The sequence below is a fragment of the Somniosus microcephalus genome, unplaced genomic scaffold (genome assembly GCF_052327205.1).
Source record: "Somniosus microcephalus isolate GS21.2 unplaced genomic scaffold, FLI_Smic_1.0 unresolved_chr4, whole genome shotgun sequence".
Classification (NCBI taxonomy): domain Eukaryota; kingdom Metazoa; phylum Chordata; class Chondrichthyes; order Squaliformes; family Somniosidae; genus Somniosus; species Somniosus microcephalus.
The window spans coordinates 35029623-35036891 of NW_028225182.1; positions in this window are offsets into that span (position 1 = coordinate 35029623).

Genomic DNA, 7269 nt, shown 5'->3' on the forward strand with positions numbered 1-7269 from the left:
ATGCTACTCCGAATACCAATCGATGATACTGGTAAAGACCTTTGTGAGTGTTTATCGTGAGATACTTCCTAGAGGACTCCTCAACCTCCATCTGCAAATATGCTTGTGCTAGGTCAATTTTTGTAAAACGCTTCCCTCCAGACAGTGAGGCGAAGATGTCTTCTATCCTTGGAAGAGGATATTGTACTGTGTGAAGGACAGGGTTCACCGTCACCTTGAAATCCCCACAGATGCGAATCTTCCTTGGCTCTCCGGACTTATTGCTTAACGTTTTCTTCATGACAGGAACGATGGGTGTCGCCCACTCGCTCCAGTCAACCTTAGACAACACACCCGCCTTCTCCAGATTCTCCAGCTCTGCCTCGACGGATGGGCGAATTGCATATGGTACCGGTCTCGCTTTGAAAAACTTGGGAACTGCATTCTCTTCTATTTTTAACGAGGCGGTTATGCCTTTAAGCGTGCCCAGTTCTTGTTGAAATACCTCTTTGGCGTTAGCTAAGATTGTTGACAATCGTCCAGGAGTGACGTCTTCATCTTTTTTACCATCCACCGTCATTGCATGAATGGAATGCCAATCTAAGTTTATCTTCCTGATCCATTCCCGTCCCAATAACGGTGGTCCACCATTTGGCAGTATGTAGAGATACAATTTCCGTATTTTCTTGCCATTGTACTTGACAGGCACCCTTATTTTTCCTCTGGGGTATACTTTTTGCCCCGTATACGTCGTCAAGGCGATGGATGTCTCTCTCAAGGGTATGTGTGAAAATAGCCGCTCGTAATCTCGTCGATTCATACGGTTAGCGCTGATCCTGTATCCAATTCCATTTTAACTTGGGACCCTGCTATCGTGAGAGTGACCCAAATGGTTCAGTGATCCTCTTTTGCGATTACATTGTGAAGTTTGAGACAGCTTAGTCTCCTGTTTCCGGATTCACTATCGCTCATCTGGTCTTTGGAACTACTGTCCGTCATCTTTTGTACTTTCTTGTACGGTTCCTTAGTAGCCTTTTTGTTGTCGCTGGTCTTCTTCCCAGACCTACAAACTCGTGCAATGTGTCCAATCTTCCCGCATTGTCTGCATATTTTGTCTTTGGACCAGCAGTCCTTCTGGTCATGGTTAGTTCTGCTGCAGCGATAACATTTTGCAAATCCCCGTGTCATTTCGTGGGTGCCGTATTCCTGTGGTTTTTGTTGAATTTCTGCAGCTCCCCTGGCTGCTGCTTCATACGATACTGCCACGCTGAAAGCCTTATCTAGCGTCAGCTCTTTTTCTGCGAGTAACTTCTTCTGTGTTCCTTCACTCAGGAGTCCACAGACAAATTTGTCCCGTAGGGTATCTGCCAGTCCTGCTCCGAACTGGCAGTGCTTTGATAGCTTGCATAGTTCCGTAAGATACTCAGCATTGCTCTCATCTTTGTGCTAAGTTCTCCTGTGGAATTTAAATATTTCTGCTATCAACAGCGGTGCAGGGTTTAAGTGCTCCTGTAGAACAGCAACAATTTTGTTAAAACTCTTCGCCTTCGGTTTGGCTGGAGTAATCAGATCCCGCAATAGGCCGTACGTTCTAGCGCCCGTTAAGTTTAGCAATATTGATGCCTTTTTCCCCTCCGCTATTTCATTTGCCTCGAAATATACCTTGACTCTTTCCACATACGTGGTCCAGTCCTCTAATGTATTATCAAAAGCAGTGATACAGCCAGACTTCGGCATCTTGCAAATCTAAAATGGCGCCTCCCGCGCTTTGCCTTCTTCTCCGATTTAACAAAATGGCGCCTCCCGCGCTTTGTCTTCTTCCCCGCTGTTGTTAGCGCTGCTTTCCACGGTTTCTTGCGCGTATTCTTTTTCTTTTATTATTTTCCCGTCGTGGAGCGGACCCTCTGGGACACTTCCCTCCCTCTTCTGAGGTCCGAACGCTGCCCAGCTTCGAAACACCGGCCGCGCCCTGTATGCTCCACCCTCTCTCTCTCTCTTTGCTTCCCGACTCGCTGCCCGGCCCCGTTGAAAAGCCACCCGATCGAGCTTCAGCCCGCCGCAGCCCAGGAAGGATCAGAGCACTACCTGCCACCAGCGCGATTAGCTGGGAAACCACGGACCGAGGAACCCAGCCTGGCTCTGGAAAGTCGCTCCTGCAAAGCCTTGAACCCGATGATTGATGGCCGACGCCCGTTTCTCGAGTTCCAATGGACTCTATTTTTTTTTTCTTTCTTCTGGCTCCAACCTTCAACAACGTCGTCGGAGCTGCTGCCGAGTTGCAGGTAAGTACGTTTCTTACTCGTCACCAGAGTTAAGTCCGTGAATGATTTAGACACGGACTAGCAGGAGTGAAAACAAACAGATGTTTACTGGTGAAAGTCCATAACGAAACTAAACAACAGAGGCTCTCTAGCGCCTTTTATACAGGGGTGGTCACTGCCGGTACTGCAGTCTGAGACCAGTTATTCTCTTAAAGGTACATACACAACAGGAATGAGTGACCATAACATGGTTGAATTCCATATTCAATTAGAGGGTGAGAAGGTTGGATCTCAAACAAGCGTGCTAAGCTTGAATAAAGGAGACTATGAAGGTATGAGAGTGGAATTGAGTAGAGTGGATTGGGAAAATAGATTAAAGGGTAAGACGATACATGATCAGTGGTGTACATTTAAGGAGTTATTTTACAACTTCCAAAAAATATATATTCCACTGAGAAGAAAAGGGTGTAAAAGAAAAGACAGCCATCCGTGGCTAAGTAAAGAAATTAAGGATAGTATTCGACTAAAAACAAGGGCATATAAGGTAGCCAAATCTAGTGGGAGGATAGAGGATTGGGAAAACTTTAAAAGACAGCAAAAAATAACAAAAAGATTGATTAAGAAAGGGAAGATAGATTTTGAAAGTAAATTAGCAAAAAATATAAAAACAGATAGTAAGAGTTTTTATAGTTATTGTAATGAAATCTGTTTGTCTTGCCTGTATTTGTTTGCACTCATGTATATTACCCTCCCCCACACGGTGTATAGTTTCACTTCCTCTTCCCTGACTAACCTGGAAGGTGCCAGGTCTTGGCTCTTGGCTCCACCCCTGACTTCTCTTACTTAAAGATCCCAGGATCTGTATGACTCATTCCTGTGAGCCAGTCAGTGTGTTGAGATGTTAGCTCTGATCTTAGTGATTAAAAGCCAACTTGTTAAAGTCTATAACTTCTAGTTTTGTGGTTATTGAAGGCACATCAGTTATATAAAAAGAAAAAGGGTGGCTAAAGTAAATGTTGGTCCCTTAGAGGATGAGACCGGGAAATTAATGGTGGGAAATATGGAGATGGCAAAAACACTGAATGAATATTTTACATCAGTCTTTACAGTAGAAGACACTAAGAATATCCCAACACTGGACAAACAGGGGGCTAAAGGGGGGGAGGAGCTAAACACAATCAAAATCACTAAGGAAGTGGTACTCGGTAAAATAATGGGGCTCAAGGCGGATAAATCACCTGGACCTGATGGCTTACATCCTAGGGTCTTGAGGGAAGTGGCGGTAGGGATTGTGGATGCATTGGTAATAATTTTCCAAAACTCCCTGGACTCGGCAAAGGTCCCGGCAGACTGGAAAACTGCTAATGTAACACCCTTATTTAAAAAGGGCAGTAGACAGAAGGCTGGAAACTATAGACCGGTTAGCCTAACATCTGTGGTAGGTAACATTTTGGAGTCCATTATTAAGGAGACAGTAACAGGACATTTGGATAATCATAATTTAATAGGACAAAGTCAGCATGGTTTTATGAAGGTTTGACAAATTTGCTGGAGTTCTTTGAGGAAGTAACATATAGGGTGGATAAAGGGGAACCAGTGGACGTAGTGTATTTAGACTTCCAAAAGGCATTTGACAAGGTGCCACACAAAAGATTATTGCTTAAGATAAAAAATCACGGGATTGGGGGTAATATTCTGGCATGGATAGAGGATTGGCTATCTAACAGAAGGCAGAGAGTTGGGATAAATGGTTCATTCTCAGACTGGCAATCAGTAACTAGTGGTGTTTCGCAGGGGTCAGTGCTGGGTCCCCAACTCTTTACAATCTATATTAACGATTTGGAGGAGGGGACTGAGTGTAACATATCAAAGTTTGCAGATGATACTAAGATGGGAGGGAAAGTAGTGAGTGAGGAGGACATAAAAAACCTGCAAGGGGACATAGACAGGCTAAGTAAGTGGGCAGAGATTTGGCAGATGGAATACAATACTGGAAAGTGTGAGGTTATGCACTTTGGCAGGAAAAATCGTAGAGCAAGTTATTATCTTAATGGCAAGAAACTGGAAAGTACTGAAGTACAAAGGGATCTGGGGGTCCTGGTGCACGAAACTCAAAAGGTTAGTATGCAGGTGCAGCAAGTGATTAAGAAGGCCAATGGAATGTTGGCTTTCATTGCTAGTGGGATAGAATATAAAAATAGGGAGGTATTGCTTCAGTTGTACAAGGTATTGGTGAGACCGCACCTGGAATACTGCGTACAGTTTTGGTGTCCATACTTAAGAAAGGACATACTTGCTCTCGAGTCAGTACAAAGAAGGTTCACTCGGTTAATCCTTGGGATGAGGGGATGGACATATGAGGAGAGGTTGAGTAGATTGGGACTCTACTCATTGGAGTTCAGAAGAATGAGAGGCGATCTTATTGAAACATATAAGATTGTGAAGGGGTTGGATCGGGTGGATGCGGGGAGGATGTTCCCGATGATGGGTGAAACTAGAACTAGGGGGCATAGTCTTAGAATAAGGGGCTACTCTTTCAAAACTGAGATGAGGAGGAACTACTTCACTCAGAGGGTGGTAGGTCCATGGAATATGCTGCCCCAAAAAGCTGTAGAAGCTATATCATTACATAAATTTAAAACAAAAATAGACAGTTTCCGAGAAGTAAAGGGAATTAAGGGTTACGGGGAGCGGGCAGGAATTTGGACATGAGTCTAGGTTCGGATCAGTCATGGCCCTGTGGGTAGCGGAGCGGGCCCAGGGGCCGTGTAGCCTGATCCTGCTCCTATTTCGTGTGTCTAATTCTGTTAGATTCAGGAGATGGTTCTGTGATAGTGGATTGGCGGTTAGGATCAGATCAGCCATGATCTTATTGAATGGCGGAGCAGGCTCGAGGGGCCGATTGGCCTACTCCTGCTCCTATTTCTTATGTTCTTATGTTCTTATCTCCTGTGCTTGCACGGGAAGGTGCCGGGTGAAGGGGAAGGGCTGTTGGGGGTGATAGAGGAGTGGACCAGGGTGTTGCGGAGGGAACGATCGCTTCGGAATGCTGAAAGGGGAGGGGAGGGGAAGATCTGTTTGGTGGTGGGATCATGCTGGAGGTGGTGGAAATGGCGGAGGATGATCCATTGAATGTGGAGGCTGGTGGGGTGAAAGGTGAGGACAAGGGGAACCCTATCGTGGTTCCGGGAGGGAGGGGAAGTGGTGAGAGCAGAAGTGCGGGAAATAGAATGGACACGGTCGAGGGCCATGTCAACCACAGTACAGGGGAATCCTCAGTTGAGGAAAAAGGGAGACATGTTGGAAGCACTAGTATGGAAGATGGCATTGTCAGAGCAGATGCGACGGAGACGGAGAAACTGGGAGAATGGAATAGAGTCCTTACAGGAGGCAGGGTGGGAGGAAGTGTAGTCCAGGCAGCTGTGGGAGTCAGTGGGCTTGTAGTGAATGTTGGTCGATAGCCTATCCCCAGAGATGGAGACAGAGAAGTTGAGTGTTGTGTCTCAAGGGGTTTTATACCCTTACCTATGTAACAATTAAGAAGGACTCCGGGGTGGAGAGTTTAGTTAACGGCCATTTTATTTACAATGTGCTTCTTCACTCAATGCACTACATTTCCCATAGTGCATTGCAAATCACCACTGCGGTATCCCATGTGGGACAATTCTAATACACATTCAAAATACACAACATATTTCCTCCCACTTTGGAAGAGAGGGTAGACTGCCTCCACATTCCGCTAACCCTGGGGATTATTCTGCCCCATGCACACAGGTTAGCACTAACCTGCCTTTCTCTTTGGGGGTAACGCCTAGTCTCAGGAGCAAGCTCTGGCTGGCTCTCCCGTGACCCTGCAGGCGTGGCTTCCTCCCTCGATGGCACAAGAGTGGATGGTGCCACCGTCTCAGGGTCGGACGACCAGTCCCTGCTGGAGCCCCCAGCAGGCCCTTGATCCTCTGTTTCTTGGGTTACCTGTGGCAACTGTCTTGGCAGTAACTGGTCTACATGCCGTCTCCATGTTCGGTCGTCTCCGGTGCAGACTCGGTATGAAACGGGGCCCGTTTTTTGAATGACCGTAGCCAGGACCCACCGCTCCGGGGTGGTGTAGTTACGCGCTAGGACTTTGCCCCCCACCACAAAGTGTCGTTCTTTGGACCTCTGAGCTCGTCTGCTGACTTGATCCTGCTGATTGGCATGCACCACTGCTTCTGTGGACGTTGGCCTCAGCAGGTCAAGGCGTGTCCGTAGCTGCCTTCCCATGAGTAGGTAAGCAGGAGATGCTCCAGTCGTAGCATGAGGCGTGTTTCGGTATTTCAGCAAGAAAGCATTCAGGCGCTACTTTAGAGGAGCATCACTTCTTGCGGCTTTCAACGCGCGTTTCAGCGTTCTGACAAATCTCTCCGCCAATCCATTCGTGGATGGATAAAGCACGGAGAACGCGTGCTGGATTCCATTGCTCTTGAGGAACTCCTCCATCTCCTGGGATGTGAACTGTGTTCCATTGTTGGTTACGATCTGCTCCGGCAGACCAAATCGCCCGAACATCTCTCAGAGTCTCGATGGTTTTCTCCGTAGTGGTAGTGGACATTACTGCAACCTCCGGCCATTTGGAATGGGAGTCCACCGCGACCAGAAACATCGCTCCTTCCACTGGTCCCGCGAAGTCCAGATGGATCCGTTGCCACGGTGTCGCCGGCCATTCCCATGGATGCAGTGGCGCTGCTCTTGGCTTATCCCTGGTTGTCTCGCATGATGGGCATGATTTCGCTTCAACTTCAATTTCATGATCCAGACCGGGCCACCAGAAGTAACTTTGTGCCAGCTCCTTCATCCGGACAATACCACAATGTCCTGAGTGCAGCTCGTCGAGGACATGTTTCCGTAGCTTTGGTGGTATGATCACTCGCATGCCCCAAAGGAGGCATCCTGACATGACAGACAACTCCTTCCCTCTTGACAGGTAAGGTAGGAGCTCAGGTGGTGCGTCTGACACCCGTGATCCGTCTCCTCGCATCACCCGATCCAGCAC